A 23,700-nucleotide genomic window follows, 5' to 3' on the forward strand; every position below is an offset into this window, starting at 1 on the left:
TTTAATGCAGCTGAAATGTTATTTTTACTGAACCAGGGAAAACTATAAATTTTGCTTCATTGCCACTGATGGCTCTATGCATAAAACTATGGTGGCGCCCCTCGGCCGTGAATAATCACCTCGGCACAGCAGATGTTACTTTGCGGGGAAAGCAATTCTTATGCCGAAGAATTGTGGAAAGATTAATTGTCTACAGCTGTTTCATGGCCCACAGCAATCTTGATACATTTATGATAAGTTTAAGAGCTCACTAGAGGCAGCTCCTATTCCCTGTTGCGGGAAGGGGGGGGGGGGAAGGAGCCAGAGGCTTTATTTTGACACCTGGATTCATAGAATCTGTCAGCTCCATTACAGCCTTCATAGAAATCCGGCCGCCAGCAGTTCTGAAATGATTGTGAGTGAGGTAAGATGCAGGAATTATCCACACGTAGATAAAGAAAAGGAGACTGAGAAGAATTATTCAAATTTGTGCAAATGAATTGCTTCCATTTTTCCTCCCTCTGCCAAGTGGAAATTGAACGTGACCCGCTCTGACCTTTCTCTATTAAGTGCTGCAAATTGCAGTAAATGCACAGTTCTGAGTGCCCTAATGAGACAGAGCCCCAGCAATGCCTCATTAATAAGGGGAGTTTGACCTTGCTGGTCAGCCCTTCATTCGATATTGAAAAGAAATAAGAAAAAAGAAGAGATGACCCACTGTAAATTTTGAACAATACATTTGATTTAGTTTGCATACACTCCCAGCCAGCCGGCCGGGCCCAACCGTCTTCCCTTCCCCGTTTCCCTTCAGCCACAGGCTCCAAGGAGTGGCACTTACCTTTTAGGTGCCAGTGGAATGTGGCAACAGAGATGGGGTGAGTCTTGGCAAACCAGCACCAGGCTTCAGTCACTCTGGGTGGAAAGGACGTTCCTCCCCGTCTTGTTCCTTGCAAATTAGGTCCATAAGTTCTCGTCTTTTTTTTTTTTTTCTTTCCCCCTTTCTGCTCTTTTTCCTCCCTCCCCTTTTCCTTTTAAATAAAGGGATTTTTCCATTTTGGAGTGTGCATGTGTGTTTAAAAGAGGGATTGGTCCTCCGATTTTTATTGTAGCTTTCTTTACGCAGGCCCAGGTGGAGAACTTTCTCCTTGCCTGATGTACGGAAATCTAGGGCAAGAGGTGGAGTTGTGCTGTTTGTTTCTGGAGGATTACTAAACCTTATCAAGCACAGAGGGTGGCTCATACACGTGGAACTGGGCCTTGGGACTCCTCAACTGGGACTTGTTAAATGTTTCACTAGTTACAAACTTAGCGTTTGGCTTCCTTTAAACTACTGCTGATGGCACCTGTAATTCTTTGTGGAGAATTTTCTGGATACAAAGCAGCCCAGCGAGCCAGGCAGGCAGTAGTTCATAAATCTATTTAAATGGTAACTCCTAATGCATAGAGATGTGTTGAAACTTTAAAGAGGTAATTTCAAGACACATGGATGTACCACTTTGTGGAATCTTAACATTTGAGGGCATCCTAGAAGTTATCTCCTCCAAACTTCTTGCAAGGCAAGAATCTATTCTGTAATGTCCCTGATATTGAAGATAAGCTAATTATAAGGGATAAGTTCCCCTCCACTTATCCACAGTTTTACTTTCCACAATTTTAGTTACCTGTGGTCAAGTGTAATCTGGAAGCAGATGATTCTCTTGACAAATTGTCAGAAGGCCAATAGAAGCCTAGAGCTACATCACAGTGCCTATGTCATTCCCCTCACTTCATCTCATCACATAGGCATTTACCGTTTCACATCAGCACAAGAAGAAAAAGAAGGGTGAGTCCAGTATGATAAGATATTTTGAGAGACCACATTGACATAATTTAATATAGTATATTGTTTTATTTTATCATTATTGTTGTTAATCTCTTACTGTGTCTAGTTTATCAATTAAGTTTTATCAAGGTGTGTATGTAAAGGAAAAAACATATATAGGGTTTGGTACTGTGGTTTCAGGCCATCCCCTGAGGGTCTTGGAAGGGAGCCCTGTGGATAAGGAGGGGACTACTGTACCTCAGATCAGACTATTTCATTCCTGGCAGGCCAAGCTTGTGTGAAGTTCTTTCATATATATTATTAAAGGAAAATATTGTTATCATGTACAGTCACATTATGAGGTCCAATTTGAATGGAGCATCTGAAACCATCAAAATGAGATGGTTAGTCTGCGGGAGAACTGCTTTACCAAACTGTGTTTTGGGGTTATGCTTTTGACTTGTCTGGGGCATTGGTAGTTCTTTTAGAAACAACCACAATTACTGTTTCTGAATATTCTCTTCTTTTATAACATAAACTGAGATGGTGTGGGTTATGCTCTGTGCTAAAGATGATGAAAAACCATTGAATGGCTTGAAGAAGGAAGACAAATAGGTCATTTCCACATTGGAAAGGGCTTGTAGCCATTGCTGAAATTGTGGGTTGTAGTGGTGTCTCACCATAGCTTAAATTTACATTTTCTGGATGATTAATGAGGTTGGGGGTCTTTTCATGTTTTTGATTATTTGGATATGCTTTTTTTTTAAGTGTCTCTTAAAACTTTTTTCTTTTGGACTATTGGCACTTTTATTGTGTAGTGTATCTCTTCATATTTTATATATTAAGACTTTGGTCAGTTATGTATTGCAATTTACAAATATCTATCAACAGTAGAATATTTACATAAATTGCAATATATTTATATCACGGAATATTGTATGGTAATACAATATTAACCTTGTGTGGCAATATGGATCAGTCTAGACATGGAAGAGTATATGTTGTATGGCTCTATTTGCATATAAAGTTCATTTGCCTATAAAGTCCCCAAACAGGTAACTCATCCCTGGCATTAGAAGTTAAGGAAGTGGTTACTTTTAGAGATAGGGTGGTCAATGAGTAGGAGGAGACACAGGAAGGATTCTGAAATGCTGTAATTTTCAATTTCTTGACCTGGGTAGGGGCTACACAGATATATTCATTTTGGGGAGTTAGCTGAGCTGCAAACCTTTGTGTACTGTTCTGTATAAAATAGTATTTCTGCAAAAAAGTAAAGAAAAATGGTATTTGGCTATAAATCTGATAGAACATATTCAGTGATGAATTTACCAAAACCGGGTTATAGTCTGTTTTTAACAAACAGTTCAAGTTAGAAGAATATACAGGTTTCCCTTCTTAAAAACAAAAGGATATTGGGAATGAAAATTGAGGATAGTGAGAAGTTGGAAGTAAATACAATCTAGCATTTTCTAAGAGACTTAGCCTTCCATCTTGTATGGAAAGTCTTTCCTGAAACAATACTCTGAATGCCCTCTCAGAGTTAACAGAAGGTTTGGATACAGGCATGGTGTGAATGGCAAGACCTAGCTGGGCTGAATGCCAACTGGCTGCCTCTGGTCCAACTGGGCATAACATCCCTGCAGATAAACACAGAAAAACAAGCAGCTTTGAAAAGGCAAAATATTCAACAATTTCAAGATGCAAAGATATTGTGTGTGTGTGTGTGTGTGTGTGTGTGTGTGTGTGCGCACGCACGCCCTTTTCTTTTCTTTCCTCATGGGATGAATCAGAAAACAGTTCCTTAAATAGGTTTTACATAATTAAAGAAATCTCTCTGCCTAAAGGAAGCCAACCAAATCAGAGAGTGGAGTCTGGAGCAAATTCCCTGATTTTTGATTCACTGTAAGGATTACATTGTCATTTGATTCTAATTACACAAATATTTTTCTTTTTCTTTTTTCTTCTTCTTGTGGTTAATCATTTGGCCTCTGCAGTCAGGCTTCCTGGGTTTACATTTGGATTCAGCTTCTCATAAACTGTGTGAGTGGGCACATTATTTAATCTCTGCAAAGTGGGGATAGAAACAGTATGCATCCTATATAGCTTGTTTGAGGATTGAATGAGAACATGCATGCTGGATGCTTATAACAGTGGATGCCACATAGTAATACCTTGATTAATATTAGCTATAGTTGTTCATAGTATTAATATTGATCACAGTGCAATCCCTCTAACTGGAACTAGGAGAGAATCTCAGATTGAAACACTTTAGAACATATTCAGTGCTTGTCAGTTGACGCTTGTGTCAGGGCTCCAGGTTTCTCCAGCCTCTGGAAACTTTTCCCTCTTCTTACCTATTACACTTGAGAGACCAAATGGAGTGGATTGTTAACCTGAGGAAGGCTTCACCATAATCTGTGGGAGGCTTCACCATCTTTTTTGAATTCCTTTAGCTCTCTTCACAACCTCAAAAACTCTAAGTCAAACCTTAGGAGCATGCCATTTGTTCTGTACCAAGACCCTTACTAATACATCTATGTTACATTTAAGTTACTCTAAAACTAATAGGAAAGAGGCATAGTCTAGTCTTAATTTTTAATTGAATTAGGATAAAATGAAATTTTTTTCAGGGCAGCCATAGAATATTCTTATGTACAAGCGTGAAATTATAATAGATTAAAATGTAACATCCTGTTAATCCCACTTTTACATTCTGTGGTAACATTATAGTTACCATTAAGAAGAAACATTTCTCCCCCAAGCAAATAAATTGGCGAATATTGCCTAACAAGATCCTCCATTTATGGAAACTGATTTGGCCAAAATTCTAACTAGATATTGAAATTCCTGCTTAGACCTGTGCTGGACCAGGATCAGTCATTCATTTGTAATTGCCCGCCTGCAGTGATATTTAGAAATCTAATGACTTTATGTTAACTATCTGGTAGTTGGTAGTCAGTGCTTTTTTCACACTCGGATCATTGATTATTATTTTCCAGAAATAAAGAGTATTGGTCTTCCAGGATGAGGAGGTGAGGAGACAGCCCCTTTGCTTTTCCTGTGGATATTTTTTGTTTGTATGGTATTTTGAGCAGGTCTTGCCTAAACCTGCATCCTCTTGCTCTCAGCTCTTGTGACATTCTCTTCCATCTCTGCGCTGATTGCTTCTTCCCATTAGGTTAGGTCTAGGTCCAGGCTATACTTGGCAATACTGCGTGCCCCTCTGTGGAAGATGTGGAAATCTAACTAGAGATTAGCTTCCTACACTTACTGCATCTTTATGAGCCAACTCCCAGCCCAGGCAGCCCTACCTGGCTGTTCTCTCTGCCCAGTCCTGCATGGCTCTGAGCTCCCAATGCTAGAAGTCCTGAAAAGAGTACCACTGCCTAATGGGCTGGTTTTTACAATTTTAATTTCTTTATTTTTTGTTTTATTTACAAGGGTCACATTTAAAAAAAAATACAGACTTGGCATATTTTTATTAACTAACCCAGATGGTGCTTTAATTATTCAAGAAAATAAAGTCTTGTTAGAAGCAAGGTGATCACACAAGGTAGAAGTAGATGAGGCATGTCTTGCCATGGTTTCTCCCAGAAACCATGTCCCTCATAGAAGGAAGAATTGCTGCCTGAGATAGTGCTTGTGTAGATCTCATTTGTTATGAAAAGTTCATTTCTTACTATGCTACTGACCTTTTATTATAGAAGAACTTCAGGAGTTATCTACAAACTAAAATTAAAGAATATTTATGAACATATTGGGCTCTTCTAGTTGTCGGCCCATCTAGAATCAGCAAAGCTGCATCCTCATTTGAGGTCAGAATGGGGAGAATCCAGTGTCAAATTCCCTAAAAAACATCTGTGTCTCCACTTCTGGTGTCTTGGAGAGCTATTTCCTCCAATAGCTCTAGTTCAGTGGGATCTTACTAGGTATTTACCTGTCAAAAGGGGTCTTTGGGGAAGTATGTACAGCTTCTCGAGCTATAAGATGCTAAGTTGCCTTGTGAACGGTTGACAGGTAGAAATAAATCTTCTAATTTATTGGTTCCCCTTTTCTGTGGATTCTTGTGGTCCAAGTGTGACTTCGAGAATACTGACTTAAGAATTCTGGATGGATGTTTCACCTCATTGTTTTGTGATGTGGTTAGAAGTTGTGGGGTTCAGAGCTGATGGCCAAGAAGGAATTTTTGGGACTTCTTTGGTACAAAAAAGTGTTTCTTTTAAAGCACAGGACAGGGCCCATTGGCAGAAAGAGCTGCCCTGGGGGTTGTGAGGAGTGGCCGATCATAGGGGGTTAGCCATAGTGTAAGTCTCTAAGGAATTTTGGAAGCAAGGTTTCCAGGACCTTGAGGGGCCTAGCTATTGTTAGGAGAATATCATTTATTACTTCCTAGTACAAACTCAGTCATTAGACCTTTCAGATGTATATTGGTGGGTCTCAAGCTTGGTGGATGACTGCTAAGATATATCTTGGGGGGTAGAGATAAAGGAAGTTTCTAAAAGAATTTTTATATGTTAAAGTAGACTTACAGAATCCTGGGGGGTGGGTGGGTGGATGGGAGGCTCAGATTGCCTTTTGCCCTTAGCAAAGCATTAACATCAAGGCAGCTGAGTTCCTAGAGAAATGAATGTCACTGCCTGTTTCAAGAACTTGTCAGCGGACTGTAAGTAGTAAGGAAATTTAATTTTTCTTTTTGCCTTTGTTTCCCACATCATTTTGGAAGTCCTTTTATTAGGCAGTGAGACTGTGTTGGAAGAAGTTAGTGTACCATACCTGGGATTCACTTAATCACCATCTTGGTCAACAGATTCTTGGCATATCCCTTTTCATGTGAGTTCCTGAAGCTGCAGATATGATCACCTAATGGAGGATGTTATCAGAGTCTTGGGCTAATTTATACCCACTATTCCTCTCTCATCCCACTCTTTTATCTTCTAAAGTTTCCTCTGGTTGCCACTGGTCATCCGATAATTCAGTGGCTGTCACACTTGAGTGGGCATCAAAATCACTTGCTGAGCTCCACTTTCAAAATTTCTGATTCAGTAGGTCTGGGAAGGAGCCAAGTTTTTGCATCTCTAATGAGTTCTTAGATGGTGCTGATGCTGCTAGTCTCAGGGTCACACTTTGGGGACCACAGCAATACTGAAACACGTTGCCTAGTAAATAGCAGAATGAGAGTAAAGAATATGGACTTTGGAGACATAGAGAACTAGCTTGAATGCTGGCTTCTCCATTTAAACTGCAAAATATAAGGCAAGTTCTATAAAAAGTCTTTATAACTGTTTCCTCGCCTGAAATAGTATTACTCTACAAAATGGTGTTGAGAGGACTAAAGTAGACAAGACAGATGAATGCCTGTCTCACAGTTTGGCATGTAGTAAGCACTGAATCATGTTTGGAGTGTACAGGGAGTCACTTGTAGTCCACATGGCATAGATGGATATTGTTGTAAATCAACATGTAAACTTACAGTTCTTACTTTTCAAAAACTGTAATTTGGGGATGTTAGGGTGAAGAGAGTAGTTGATACATGGCTGCTTCAGATAAAGTTTGATAGTGGCTATATCCATAAGCCAGTTTACTGGTAAGCCAAGGACCAACACATGTTGTTTTCCTCATGTAAAATGTAAATTATAAATAAGGAAGAAAACACTCTTGATACATGAAGGCTATCTGCTAACAGTGTTAAAGGTATAAGAATTTACCACCCCAAAATAGGCCTCTTTGGAGGCATATGGATTATTTTGAGTGAAAGGATATTGAGAACTAGAAAATACAGCAAAAGCTCTAAAAACAGGGCATCTCTTTTCTTTTTGTAAAGAAAATCTGTCTCCTTCTCTAGCACCAGAGGAAGACACTTAAATGCTATCAATGGAGAAGGCACTGACTTGAATCTGCAAATAAACCTTACCAGACATCCTTGTTACCATACCTTTCCTGGTCACTTTGCCCTGCCTAGAAGCCCAAAACATGTTTTTCTTACCTTAGATGGCATATAAGCACTAATTCTTTTTAAAAATTTAATTAATTAATTAATTAATTAATATTATTATTATTTTTTTTTACCATGGTGCCAAAACTGGGACTTGAACTTACATGTGAGATCAAGACCTGAGCTAATTAGGATCAAGAGTTGGTCATTTAACCAACTGAGCCAGCCAGGCATTCCATAAGCCTCAATTCTAATCACTCCTTGGAGTTACTCGTTGTTGGGTTCTCCCATGTGTACATGCATAATGTATATGTTAATAAACTTCTGTTTGTTGTTCTCTTGTTAACTTGTCATTGGCCAGTCTAATTCATAGGAGGGTCCCAGCTGGGAAACCTCAGATGAGTAGAGGAAAAGATTTTTTTTCTTCCTCTATAGTTAATTCTCTATATTAAAAAAAACTTCTCAACTTTGATCATTATATGTATTTATTTAAGAATTTTAATTGTGGTAAAATACACATAACATAAAATTTGCTGTCCTAACCATTTTTAAGTATACAGTTCAATGGCATTATATATATATTCATATTGTTGTGTTACTATCACCACTATCTATCCACAGAACATCTTAAGTCTTGCAAAATTAAAGCTGTACCTACTAAACAATTCCTCATTCCACTCCTACTCCATTCCCACCACTGAAAACCATCATTTTACTTTCTATCTCTAGAGTTCTTTTTATTTGTTTGATATCATTTCTTTTCTTCTGGGTTGAGTGAATTGCCCTCTCCCCAGACTCCTCCTCACCTAAACTGGCACAGTTTGGTCTTCCCATCTTAATAGATTTATTTATTGATTCCTGCATTCATTTATTCATTCAAAAGGGACTCATTGTTTCCCTACTATGTGCCAGGCCCTGAAGTTCCTAGACGGCTGGGAAAATGCACTTTGGCTTACTGTGGGCTGTCAGGCTTATAGTAACTACCTCATATGGAATTGTTGGTTGACTGTGGGTGTGCAGAAATATGCATATATTTGAGTCTGGCATATGTTATTTGTAAAGGCTTGGGAAACATTAAAAATATTTATTGTACATTTATTTTGTATCCTGCCACATTGCTGAATTGCTGTATGAGTTCTAGCAATCTTGGGGTGGAGTCTTCAGGGTTTTCTTTGTACAATATCATGTCATCTGCAAAGAGGGGGAGTTCAGCTTCTTCTTTGCCAATTTGAATGCCTTTTAATTCTTTTTTGTTGTCTGATTGCTGAGGCTAGGACTTCTAGTACTATGTTGAACAACAATGGTGAGAGTGGACATCACTGTCGTGTTCCTGATTCTAGGGGAAAGGCTCTCAGTGTTTCCCCGTTGAGAATGATATTTGCTGCGGGCTTTTCATAAATGGTTTTTAAGATATTGAGGAATGTTCCCTCTATCCCTACACATTGAAGAATTTTAATCAGGAATGGATGCTGTATTTTGTCAATGCCTTCTCTGCATCTATTGAGAGGATCATATCGTTCTTGTTTTTTCTCTTACTGATGTGATCTATCACATTGATTGTGAGACAAGAATCCATCAAAATCCTAGAGGAGAACACAGGCAACACGCTTTTTGAACTTGGCCACAGTAACTTTTGCAAGATACATCTATGAGGGCAAGGGAAACAAAAGCAAAAATGAACTATTGGGATTTCATCAAGATAAAAAGCTTTTGCACAGCAAAAGAAACAGTCAACAAAACTCAAAGACAACCTACAGAATGGGAGAAGATATTTGCAAATGACGTATCGGATAAAGGGCTAGTTTCCAAGATCTATAAAGAACTTATGAAACTCAACAGCAAAGAAACAAACAATCCAATCATGAAATGGGCAAAAGACATGAAGAGAAATCTCACAGAGGAAGACATAGACATGGCCAACAAGCACATGAGAAAATGCTCTGTGTCACTTGCCATCAAGGAAATACAAATCAAAACCACAATGAGATCCCACCTTACACCATTGAGAATGGTGAAAATTAACAAGACAGGAAACACCAAATGTTGGAGAAGATGTGGAGAAAGGGGAACCCTCTTACACTGTGGGTGGGAATGTGAACTGGTGCAGCCACTCTGGAAAACTGTGTGGAGGTTCCTCAAGAAGTTAAAAATAGAGCTACTCCACGACCCAGCAATTTCACTACCGGGGATTTACCCCAAAGATGCTGATGTGGTGATATGCTGGGACACGTGCACCCCAATGTTCATAGCAGCAATGTCCACAATAGCCAAACTGTGGAAGGAGCCACGATATCTTTTGACAGATGAATGGATAAAGAAAATGTGGTATATATATACAGTGGAATATTAGCCATCAGAAGATATGAATACCCACCATTTGCTTCAACGTGGATGGAATTGGAGGGTATTATGCTGAGTGAAGTAAGTCAATCAGATAAGGATAATTATTATATGGTTTCACTCCTACGTGGAATATAAGAAATCGTGAAAGAGATTAACAGGGAAAGGAGGGGAACTGAGTGGGAAAAATTAGAGAGGGAGACAAACTATGAGAGACTCCTTAGGTTGGGAAACAAAGGGTTGTGGAAGAGGATGGGGTAAATGGGTGATGGGCAATGAGGAGGGCATTTGATGGGATGAGCGCTGGATGTTGTAGTATATGTTGGCAAATTGAATTAATTTTTATTTATTTATTTATTTTACAATTTTCCCATTTATTTATTTATGTATTTTTTTATTGGAGTTCGATTTGCCAACATATAACACCCAGTGCTCATCCTGTCAAGTGCCCCCCTCAGTGCCTGTCCTCTAGGATTTTGATGGACTCTTGTCTCACATTTAGATCTTTCATCCATTTTGAGTTTATCTTTGTGTATGGTGAAAGAGAGTGGTCTAGTTTCATTCTTCTGCATGTGGATGTCCAATTTTCCCAGCACCATTTATTGAAGAGACTGTCTTTCTTCCAGTGGATAGTCTTTCCTCCTTTATCGAATATTAGTTGACCATAAAGTTCAGGGTCCACTTCTGGGTTCTCTATTCTGTTCCATTGATCTATGTGGCTGTTTTTGTGCCAGTACCACACTGTCTTGATGACCACAGCTTTGTAGTCCAACCTGAAATCCGGCATTGTGATGCCCCTGGCTCTGGTTTTCTTTTTCAATATTCCCCCTGGCTATTCGGGGTCTTTTCTGACTCCACACAAATCTTAAGATGATTTGTTCTGACTCTCTGAAGAAAGTCCATGGTATTTTGATAGGGATTGCATTGAATGTGTAAATTACCCTGGGTAGCATTGACATTTTCACAATTTTAATTCTTCCAATCCATGAGCATGGAATATTTTTCCATCTCTTTGTGTCTTCCATCTCTTTGTGTCTTTCTCAATTTCTTTCAGAAGTGTTCTGTAGTTTTTAGGATATAGATCCTTTACCTCTTTGGTTAGGTTTATTCCTAGGTATCTTATGCTTTTGGGTGCAATTGTCAATGGGATTGACTCCTTAATTTCTCTTTCTTCAGTCTCATTGTTAGTGTATAGAAACGCCACTGACTTCTGGGCATTGATTTTGTATCCTGCCACACTTCTGAATTGCTGTATGAGTTCTAGCAATCTTGGGGTGGAGTCTTTTGGGTTTTCTATGTACAGTATCATGTCATCTGCGAAGAGGGAGAGTTTGACTTCTTCTTTGCCAATTTGAATGCCTTTTATTGCTTTTTGTTGTCTGATTGCTGAGGCTAGGACTTCTCGTACTATGTTGAATAGCAGTGGTGAGAGTGGACATCCCTGTCTTGTTCCTGATCTTAGGGGAAAGGCTCCCAGTATTTCCCCATTGAGAATGATATTTGCTGTGGGCTTTTCATAGATGGCTTTTAAGATGCTGAGGAATGTTCCTTCTACCCCTACACTCTGAAGAGTTTTGATCAGGAATGGATGCTGTATTTTGTCAAATGCTTTCTCTGCATCTATTGAGAGGATCATATGGTTCTTGTTTTTTCTCTTGTTGATATGATCTGTCATGTTGATTGCTTTATGAGTATTGAACCACCTTGCATCCTGGGGATAAATCCCACTTGGTCATCGTGAATAATCTTAATGTACTGTTGGATCCTATTGGCTGGTATCTTGTTGAGAATATTTGTATCTGTGTTCATCAGGGATATTGGTCTATAATTCTCCTTTTTTGGTGAGGTCTTTGTCTGGTTTTGGAATTAAGGTGATGCTGGCCTCATAAAATGAGTTTGGAAGAACTCCATCCTTTTCTATCTTTTGAAACAGCTTTAGTAGAATAGGTATTGTTTCTTCTTTAAACGTTTGATAGAATTCCCCTGGGAAGCCATCTGGCCCTGGACTTTTGTGTTTTGGGAGGTTTTTGATGACTGCTTCAATTTCCTCCCTGGTTATCAGCCTGTTCAGGTTTTCTATTTTTTCCTGTTCCAGTTTTGGTAGTTTGTGGTTTTCCAGAAATGTGTCCATTTCTTCTAGATTGACTAATTTATTGGCATATAGCTACTCATAATATGTTTTTAATATCATTTGTATATTTCCTTGTTATTGCTTGTGACCTCTCCTTTCTTATTCATGATTTTATTAATTTGAGTCTTTTCTTTTTAATAAGGCTGGCTAATGGTTTATCTATCTTATTAATTCTTTCCAAGAACCAACTCCTGGTTTTGTTGATCTGTTCCACAGTTCTTCTTGTCTCTATTTCATTGAGTTCTGCTCGAATCTTTATTAACTCTCTTCTGCTTGGTGTAGGTTTTATTTGCTGTTCTTTCTCCAGTTCCTTTAGGTGCAAGATTAGCTTGTGTATTTGAGTTTTCTCCAATTTTTTGAGGGATGCTTGTATTGCGATGTATTTCCCTCTTAGGACTGCTTTTGCTGTATCCCGAAGATTTTGAACGGTTGTGTCTTCGTTTTCATTAGTTTCCATGAATCTTTTTAATTATTCTCTAATTTCCTGGTTGACTCATTCATCCTTTAGCAGGATGCTCTTTAACCTCCACGTGTTTGAGTTTCTTCCAAGTTTCTTCTTGTTATTGAGTTCAAGTTTCAAAGCATTATGGTCTGAAAATATGCAGGGGACAATCCTAATCTTTTGGTATCTGTTGAGACCTGATTTGTGACCCAGTATGTGGTCTATTCTGGAGAAAGTTCCATGTGCACTTGAGAAGAATGTGTATTCAGTTGCATTTGGATGCAAAGTTCTGTATATATCTGTGAAATCCATCTGGTCCAGTGTATTATTTAAAGCTCTCGTTTCTTTGGAGATGTGCTTAGAAGATCTGTCATTTGCAGAAAGTGCTATGAGAAGTCTCCTACTATTAGTGTATTATTATCTAAGTATGTCTTTACTTTGGTTATTAATTGATATACTTGGCAGCTCCCACATTAGGGGCATAAATATTCATGATTGTTAGTTCCTCTTGTTGGATAGACCCTTGAAGTATGATATAGTGTCCGTCTTCATCTCTTACTATGGTCTTTGGGAAACTTTAATTTATCTGATATAAGGATTTCTACCCCTATTTTCTTTTGAGGACCATTTGAATGGTAAATGGCTCTCCAATCTTTCATTTTCAGGCTGGAGGTGTCCTTACGTCTAAAATGAGTCTCTTGTAGACAGCAAATAGATGGATCTTGCTTTTTTATCCAGTCTGAAACCTTGTGTCTTTTGATGGGATCATTTAGCCCATTCATGTTCAGAGTTACTATTGAAAGATATGAATTTAGTGTCATTGTAATACCTATTCAGTCCCTGTTTTTGTGGATTATTTCTTTGGGCTTCCTTTTTCTTTTACAGGGTCCCCCTTGATATTTCTTGCAGAGCTGGTTTGGTGGTCACATATTCTTTCAGTTTCTGCCTATCTTGGAAGCTCTTTATCTCTCCCTCTATTCTGAATGAGAGCCTTGCTGGATAAAGTATTCTTGGTTGCATGTTCTTCTTATTTAGAACCCTGAATATATCCTGCCAGCCCTTTCTGGCCTGCCAGGTCTCTGTGGAGAGGTCTGCTGTTAATCTATATTTCTCCCTATGTAAGTTAGGGATCTCTTGTCTCTTGCTGCTTTACGGATTTTCTCTTTATCTTTGGAATTTGCAAGTTTCACTATTAAATATCAAGGTGTTGAATGGTTTTTATTGATTTTGGGGGGAACCTCTTTATCTCCTGGATCTGAATGCCTGTTTCCCTCCACAAATTAAGGAATTTCTCAGCTATGATTTGTTCAAATATGCTTTCTTGCCCTCTGTCCCTCTCGGCACTCTCTGAAACCCCAATTATATGTAGATTTTTCCTATTGAGGCTATCATTTATTTCCCTTAACCTTTCCTCATGGTCTTTTAATTATTTTTCTCTTTTCTCCTCAGCATCCTTCTTTGCCATCAACTTGTCTTCTATGTCACTCACTCTTTCTTCTACCTCATTGACCCTCATTGTTAGGACCTCTGATTTGGATTGCACCTCATTTGATTGCTTTTTTATTTTGGCATGATTATATCTATATTCTGCAGTCATGAAATCTCTTGATTCCTTTATGCTTTTTTTCCAGAGTCACCAGTAGTTTTATAATTGTGCTTCTGAATTGGCTTTCTACATCGAATTGTAATCCAAGTTCTGTAATTCTGTGGCGGAGAGTAGTGTTTCTGATTCTTTCTTTTGTGGTGTGTTCTTCTTTCTAGTCATTTTGCTTAGTGCAGGGTGGCTGTATGAGTGGGCTGAGTCAAGAATATCAACCATGACCTAAGTAAATTTCAACCTAGATGCTTCTGCGGAGGTCATAGACCAGAAATTGAAAAGAAAGATCAGAATGATGTAACACAAAAGGACCATGAAAGTGAAAAACAAATTTTAAAACAAAGTAGTAAAAAATAAAAGCCAAGAAGAAGAGAAAAAAAATGAAAAAGAAGAAAAAAAAAGGCAGGGGGACTGGGAGATGGTGGTGGTGATGAAGTTGTAGTGGGGGGAGAATGTAGTCTACCTGAGGGCTTCTAGAGGGTGATCCTCTTGTTTCTGAGGATATTAAGTTCTGTATGTTAGAAGATACTCAGTCCCAAATTTATATAAACCAGAAATACTTGTAGAGGGCCCCAACATTGACCAAAACAAATGAGATAAAAGAGGGGGGCAGCATGGGAATGAGGAATCTTACAGTATGAACCAGCATGGTGTACCACTTGGTTCTGGGTGCATGCTGGTCATGTTTTAGGAGGTATTAACTTCTGCCATTGTAGAACAGAATGAGGCAGAGAAAACAAAAACACAAAACAAAAAAAACATATCTTGTATATCTCCCAAAATTAAGTTGAGTATGTTGAAGGGAATCTAGAAGTGGAAAATATATCTAGGACCTGTAATTGTAGAAATATGAAAGTCAAAAAGGAAGAATCTTAAAAAATGAAGAGGTGGTAAAATATTTTGTAGTTAAGGTGGGAAAAGAGAAAAAAAAAAGGGAAATTTACAGTCTGATATAAAAACAAATTGTACTGGAAAAAGGAAGAAAAAAATAGGAGGGGTACCCTCTGGTTCTATATACTATAAATCCCTCGACTTCCCCTGGAGCTTTCCAGCACTGCTCGGCCAAGAACTTGCTCTTCCTCTGTCCTTTCAGCTGGTCTTCTGGGGGAGGGTCCTGCTGTGCTGATTCTCAGGTGTGTGCACCCGGGGGAGCTGCCCCACCCCCTGCCAGGTGCCGGGCTCACTGGGAGCTGTTTACCCGGTGAGGCTCCTGTTCCCTGGTGGCTTCGCCCTCTCCCAGGCACAGGGTGACACCAGGAGGAATGACACTACTGGCAGCGGCCAGCTCGCCCACCCTGGAGTCAGCTCCCCAAGTAACCACCCCCAGTCTCCCAGTCTGCACTGGCCTAGATGCTCCCAGGCGGGGGGTGCTGACCTGCACAGCTCGGGGACACCCGGTGGCAGGAGTGTCATCGCCGTTCTGTGCCCTCTCGGCCTCTGCCTGTCCCGGGGGGTGCACAGGATCCTGAGCTGTGTCCCCCCAGGGCCCTGGGATCCGGGGCCTGTGCTGCTGGAATCGCCCTCCTGGGGCCACGGGTTCCGAAGGCAGCAGGGCACGGCCCCCTCTGCGTGGAGCCCCCGCCTGACCCACCGGCTTCTCCCCAAGGCCGCGCGGGGCGCTCCAGCCCTTTACCCAGCTCTGCCGCCAGGGGCAGTGCGCTCTCCCCCCCGGTTGCACTTCCTCTGTTAGTGACCGTGGGAGACTGGAGGCCCCACCGCCCCTCCTGCAGTTCTGCCAATTTCCCTGCTGAGCACTTTCTATCCAGGAAGAATCCGGTGCGGATTTTTAAAGTTCCTGCTTCTCTGGGGCTGAGCTTTCCTGTCCAGGAAGTTCGCCTACTGGCCTTAGCCCGGCTCCTCGCAGCGGCTCCTCCCACACTTGATTCTTTTTTATTTTTTTCCCCCTTCCTATCTTGTTGGAAGCGAAAACTTTTCTCTCTGTAGTGTTCTAGCTGTTCTCTCTTTAAATCTCAGGTCGAATTCGTAGGTTTTCAGGATGGTTTGAAACTAATCTAGGTATGTTGGTGAGGCTGGGTGAGTTGAAGACCCTACTCCTCCACCAGCTTCCTAGGTTTAACCGGCCAATTGAATTTAAACTAAAAAATGTTAAATAAATAAATAAATAAATAAATAAATAAATAAATAAATAAAGTAAAACAAATATTTATTGTTCTATAAATTTTTCTTCAATAATCAAATGATAATGTACATGCTGGTAATGAATGTGGGATGTCTAAAGCAAGGCACTTAATGTTTTAATTCATATCTTTTACATGCATCATTGCTTTCGGACTTCTACTAGTTTCTTTTACATTTTGGGCCTGTCCTTATTTTGGCTTTTGTGCATATTATATGTAAATAGTGTTTTAAAGTTTATTTAGTTAACAAAAAGGTATACTAAAAAATGAATAACAGAGATGAAGGAATTTTTCCTCTAAAAGAAATAAAAGAACTGAGATATTGTTAGAAAATTTCAGATAAAAATTCTAGGTATTTTGGATTTCTTTTGTGACTTTAGTGGAGACTGAATTTACTTTCTTAATTGAAGTAACCAAAAACCAATATCAAAAGACATAAAACAAAATGTTTCTGAAGACATTGGGTATTAAGTAGTGAAGCAATTATTTCTAAAACATAAACAAATAAGGTGAATACTACCGTTGTTTCAGCTTTTTGCCTGGAGCATATTCCCAGGAAGGGGGATCCAGAGAGAGCCTATCATTCACAAGGGGTTGAGGAAAGGGATCTGGGAGTCTGAGGAAATAGAGTTTCAGGACAACTACTAGAGAGGAGAGAGCTACACAGAGAGAACCCCTAGAAAATGGCAGAGGGTCCCAACTGAGTATGCAGTTGATTACTAATTATTGTATAGGGTAAAAAACTTCCCAAGGGTGAGGAAAGAACCACCCAAAAGAGTTTGAGGGAATAAATTTTAGAACTGACACAAGACTGGGAATAGTACCTGTTCTCAACAGCCAGAGCAGAAAACCTAATAATTCATAGGTTCATGGGTAGAGTCCTAAGAAGAGTTTTGCTTCAGTAGTGGGAAAAAATTGGACCTAGAGCAAATGCTACTTTGATCCAGTAATAAGAAAAAATTAAAATTAAAATGAAACTAGAAATGCTTAGATGATAGAATTAGTAGGAAAGGGTTTTAAAGCAGTTGCTGTGATGATTCTCTGTGTTTAAGGAGCTAATGAAAAGATTGGACCTGTTAGGTAGACACAAGGAAAATAAAGTAAAAAAGCCAAGGCAAAGGAAGCTATGATGCCTAAGATGAGAGAGATACTGGATAGGATTAGTAGCAGAGTGGGTACTGTAAAAGAAAAGAGTAGTGAACCTGGATACAGAGTAATATAAACTTTTCAAATGAAACACAGAAAGAAAAAAGACAAAAATAGTTAAAAGAATACCAGTGAGCTCTGCAACAATTTCAGACAACTAAGTATGCATGAAAAGGGAGTCCCCAAAAGAGAGGGGAACAGGACAAATACTTGAAAAAAAATAATTCTCAAAAGTCTTCTAAAAGTGATGAAAATCCTTAGCTTACAAATCCAACAAACTCAGTAAACTTCAAGCACAAAATACATGAGGAAAATTACATCAGAGGATATAATATGCAAATTCTGTAAAGCCAATGAAAAAGAACAAATCTTAAAAGGAGCCAGAGAAACTAAAATATGCATGACAGAGTTCTTGTTTGAAGTGATGCATGTTAGAAGATAGTGAAACAATATTTTTAAACTAATGAAAGAAAAAAAAGCCAAGCTCTGTCAACCTAGAATTTTATACTAGTGAAAATATATAGGTAGTCTTTGCCCAGTAAGGTGAGACTATAAAAAAAAAAAAAAGATCATGCAAAATGAAATTGTGCAAAGCAATCTTAATCAGTGGGGAAAAAATTACCATTGTTCCATGATCTTTAAGCATTTTGCCAAAATAAGCCTTCCAGAGAAGATGGGGGTATAGGAGCATCCAAAACTTGCCTCATCTCATGGATAACATCTCAGTAGATAACATGCACATCAGTGCATGTTAACCCAGAAAATGACCCAAAGATTGGCAGAACAGACGTTCCACAGTTAACTTAGAGAAGAGACCACATTGAAGAGGACAGAGATACAGTGGGGAGCTAAATGGACCCACATGACTATCTGAGGGAGGGAGGGATGCTGTGGGCTCAGAGAAAGGAGAGAAACAGACCCTCACATCAGGCATCCAAGGCAGGGAACCCCCATGAGAAGATGAATTCCTATAACATTTGGCTTTGAAAACCAAAGGGGCATAATATCATAAGTTCTTTCAATCAGCAGGGTTTAACACTTGAACCATAAAAATCAGTGGGTTTAGCTCTGGGAGAGCTGGAAGGGTGAGAGGAAACTGAGCCCCTGCCCTTAAAGCGACAGCACAGCAAACAGCCCCACAGAGATAGAGCATAGAAACAGCAGTTTGTAAAAATGCCTGTGGTATACATGAGAGAGATTTATTTGCTAATCTCTGAGTGTGCACTGGAAGAACAGAGATTGTTGACATTTCTCCAGGAATAAAGGAGATGGTGGGCATTGTTTCCCCTCCTGCCTCTTAGCCTACACACATGGACACCTGCAGGAACTGAGGCAACACAAATACTCTACCTAACTTACAGTTTAACAGAATGCTTGCCACTATATGCTTCCGTGGATCTGTGCCCTCCAACCTGGCTGGCCTGGGCAGGAGTTCTGAGGCATCAAGTCCCCTTCTGTAGCAGACCTATATGAACCTTACTAATACTACATGTCCTGCCTCTGCATTCTCCTATGGGTCTGTTCCTTCTAACAAGTCCTTGGCCAGAGCCCACCCAAAGTGGTGCCACAGGCTTCACAGTGTGTGAGCAACGCCGACAGGCCAGCATTACTCCAAAATGACTTCTACCCCAGGAAGAGGGGAAGATAACCACAGACACACACACCAGTTGGACTGTCTATAGCAGTGGGCTGTGGGAAGACAGCTGGTCTGACTACAAGCCCTCCCCCCCCCCCCCCCCACCAAGAAAGCTTCTAAGGGGACAATACAGGGAAAGACCCTGTAATCTGGCACTACTGTCTCTCTGGCAAACACTTAGTCTGTCTCAACTCAAACACAGGGAAGTCTCAGACTGGCCTACCAGCAACTCCAGGACAAAACACTGCCCACATAATTCAAAAAGAACCAACGCAGATTACTGGACTGAAGGCAAAAGCAGCTCAGCCACAGCAGTAGGGCACACACAGCACACATAGGAGATACCCTTGAAGCACCAGGTTCTGGTGAATAGGGGAGATTACACTGCAGGACAGTCAGGACCTCTTCTTCATAAGGCCAATATTCTTTATTTTAAAGATTTATTTATTTAGTTTAGAGAGAGAGAGAGTGCGAGTTCATGTGTGAGTGAGAGTGGGGGGAAGTGCAGAAGGAGAGGGAGTTAGAGAATCCCAAGGAGACTCCACGCTGAGCATGGAGCCTGGCGTCAAGTTTGACCTGACTGAAACCAATAGTCAGACACTCAACTGACTGATCCATCCTGGTGCTCCATAAGGCCACTACTTTCAAGAGTAGAAGACATACTTGACTTTCCTAACACACAGAAACAGACAAGAGAGCCAGACAAAATTAAGAGACTGAGGAATGTGTCCACAAAGAAAGAATAGGACAAAATCACAGAAAGAGAGCTACATGAAACAGATAAGTAATATGCCTGATTGAGAATTTAAAGTAATAATCATAAAGATACTCACTGGGCTTCAGAAAAGAGCAGAGGACCTCAGGAAGGCTATTAACAAGGAGATAGAAAACATAAAAGAACAAATCAGACATGAAAGACTCAAAATCTGAAATTAAAAATACACTAGTTGGAATAAATAGCAGATGAGAGGAAGCAGAAGAATGGATCAGTGACCTGGAGGACAGAGTACTGGAAAGCAATCAGACTGAACAGTACAGAGAGAAACAATAATAATAAGTGAAAATAGACTCGGAGTATTCAATGACACCATTAAGTGTAATACCATTCATATTATAAGGATCTCAGAAGGAGAAGAGAAAGAAAGGAGGCAGAAGATTCATTTGAAGAAATAATAGCTGAAAACTTTCCAAATCTAGGGAAGGGAACAAAAATCCAGATCCAGGCACAGAGGCACAGAGATCCCTCAATGAAATCAACCTGGGGAGGTCCACATCAAGGCACATAGTAATTAAAAAGGCAAGAAATAGTGATAAAGAGAGAATTTTAAAAGCAGCAAGAGAAAAGAAAACATGTACATACAAGGATTATATCCCCCTTATGGGATTTTCCCATAAGGTCAGCTGATTTTCAGCAGAAACTTTGCAGGCCAGAAGAGAATGGCATGATACATTCAAAGTGCTGAACGAAAAAAAAAAAAAAAAAAAAAAAAACAGCAACCGAGAATATTTTATCTAGAAAGGCAGTCATTCAGGATAGATGAAGAAATAGTTTCCCAGACAAACAAAAATTAAAGGAATTCATGACAACTAAACCAGTCCTACAAGAAATGTTAAAGGGGACTGAGTAGAAAGGAAAGATCCTAAGTAGGAATAAGGAAAGTTGGAAGCACAAAAGTAGTAAAAATAAGTTTATGTGTAGAATCCATCAAGAGATTCTCAAAATAAAATGTAAAGTATGACACCATACACCTAAAATATTAGGGGGAGAAGAGTAAAGATTGGGTTTAAACTTAGGCAACCATCAACTTGATATAGACTGCTATATGCAGAAGACGTTATAAACAAACCTAAAGATAACCACAAGTCAAAAACCAGTAATAGACATGCAAAAAGTAAAGAGAAAGGAATCCAGGTATATCACTAGAGAAACCCACCAAACCATGAAAGAGAACAAGAGGAGAAAGGAACAGAGAACTACAAAAACAACCATAAAACAAATAATACAATGGCAATAAGTACATTACTATCAACAATTACTTTGAAAGTAAATGGACTAAACACTCCAATCAAAAGACATAGAGTGAATGAATGGATAAAAACGCAAGTTACATCTATCTGTCATCAACAAGAGACTAATTTCAGACCTAAAGACACATATAGATTGAAAGTGAAGGGATGGAAAAGCATTTATTGTACAAATGGAAGATATAACAGTTGTAAATATTTATGTACCCAACATGGGAGCACCCATATATATATAAAATATTTAATAACAAACATAAAGGAGTGAATTGATAGCAATACAATAATAGTAGGGGACTTTAACACCGCACTGACATCAATGGATATATCATCCAAACAGATATAAATCCAGATAAACAAGAAAAGAATGGCTTTCAGTAGATCCAATTACATTGGATCAGGTGAGTCATCTGACAGATATATTCAGAATGTTCACCCTAAAACAGCAAATACACATTCTTTTCAAATACATATGGAACATTCTCCAGAATAAAGTACATATTAGGCCACAAAACAAGTCTCAACAACTTCAAAAAGATCTAAGTCATACCATGCATCATTTATGACGACAATACTATGATAACAATCATAAGAAAAAAATCTGGAAAGAACACAAATATATGGAAGTGAAGTAACATTTTGCTAACAATGAAACCAGGAAATCAAAGAAGAAATAAAAAAATACATGGAGGGCAGCCCTGGTGGCTCAGCAGTTTAGCACCACCTTCAGCCCAGGGTGTGATCCTGGAGACCCAGGATGGAGTCCCACGTTGGGCTTCCTGCATGGAGCCTGCTTCTCCCTCTGCCTGTGTCTCTGCCTTTCTCTTTCTCTCTCTGTGTGTCTCTCATGAATAGATAAAAAAAAAAAATACATGGAAACAAAGGAAAATGAAAACACAACAGTTAAAGTATTTAGGATGTAGGAGAAGCTGTCCTTAGAGGGAAGTTATAGCAATACAAGCCTACCTCAAGAAGCAAGAAAAAAGAATTTCAAATAAACAACATACCTTACACACAACGGTGCTAGAAAAATAAAACAAACAAAACCCAAAGAGAATAGAAGGAAATAAATAATAAAGATTAGAACAGAAATAAATGAAATAGAAACTAAAAAAAGAATAGATCAAGAAACTAGGAACTGGTTCCTTGAAAAGATCAACAAACTTGAAAAATGTCTAGCTAGACTCATGGAAAAAATGGAGATAACTCAAATAAGTAATATCAGAAATGAAAGAAGAGAAATAACAACTGATACCACAGAAATACAAAGGATTACAAGAGAATATTATAAAAAGCTATATGCCAATGAATTGGACAATCTAGAGGAAATGGATAAGTTCCTAGAAACATCTAACCTCCCAGACTGAATCTGGAAGAAATAGAATATTTGATCAAACCAATTATTAGCAATGAAATTGAGACAGTAATCAGGAAACTCCCAATAAAGAGAAGTCTAAGACCACAGTTTCAGGGGTGAATTCTACCAGACATTTAAAGAACAGTTAATACCTACTTTTCTCAAACTATCCCAAAAAATAGAAGAGGAAGGAAAACATACAAATTCATTCTATGAGGCCAGCATTATCATGATACCAGATAAAGACACTACAAAAAAAAGAACTAGAGGCCAATATCTCTGATGAAAATAAATGTAAAAATCCTTAGCAAAATATTAGCAAACCATATCCAACAATACATTAAGAAAATCATTCACCATGATAAAGTGGGAATTATACTTGGGATGTAAGGGTGGTTCAGTTATTCACAAATTAATCATTTTGACACATCACATCAGTCACAAAGGATGAAAACCATATGATCATTTAAATAGATACAGAAAAAGCATTTGGCAAAATACAACATCTGTTCACAATTTAAAAAAGAAAGCCCTCATCTAAGTAGGGAATATACTCAACATAACAAAGGTAATTTATGAAAAACCCAGAGCTAATATCATATTCAATGGTGAAAAATTGAGAGCCTTCTCCCTAAGGTTAGGAACCAGACAAGGATGTCCATTTTTACCACTTTTATTCCACATTAAGTCCTTGCCTGGAAGTCCTTGCCACAGCAATTGGATAAGAAAAAGGAATAAATTGATAAGAAAAAGTAAAACTTTCACTATTTGCAGATGAGGTGATACTATATATAGAAAACCTGAAGGACCCCAACAAAAAAACGACTAGGACTGATTAATAAATTCAGTAAGGTTACAGTATAAAAAATTGATATACAGAAATCTGTATTTCTGTTGTATTTCTGTTGTAAATCTGTTGTATTTCTATATGGTAATAATGAAAGATAAATTAAGAAAACAATCTCATTTACAATTACACCAAAAATAATAAAATATCTCATCATAAACTTAACCAAAGAAATGAAAGACTTGTACTCTAGAAACTATAAAACACTGATAAAAGAAATTGAAGATGACACAAACAATTAGGAAGTTATTCCATGTTCATGGATTGGGAGAGCTAATATTATTAAAATGCCCATACTTCCCAAAGCATTGTGTATTTTTATTGCTTTCCTC

General features: G+C 38.8%; 1 long non-coding RNA gene across 1 annotated transcript in view; it reads left to right on the forward strand.

The window, feature by feature from the left end:
- The window catches only part of LOC125754206 (uncharacterized), a 79,768-nt gene that overhangs the window by 28,955 nt on the left and 27,113 nt on the right, over positions 1-23,700 (forward strand). The window contains exon 3 of the long non-coding RNA XR_007407821.1: positions 1,637-1,801. This is a non-coding gene — a long non-coding RNA (uncharacterized LOC125754206). The remainder of the gene's footprint in view (positions 1-1,636; positions 1,802-23,700) is intronic.

The sequence above is a fragment of the Canis lupus genome, chromosome 32, assembly GCF_003254725.2.
Source record: "Canis lupus dingo isolate Sandy chromosome 32, ASM325472v2, whole genome shotgun sequence".
Lineage (NCBI taxonomy): Eukaryota > Metazoa > Chordata > Mammalia > Carnivora > Canidae > Canis > Canis lupus.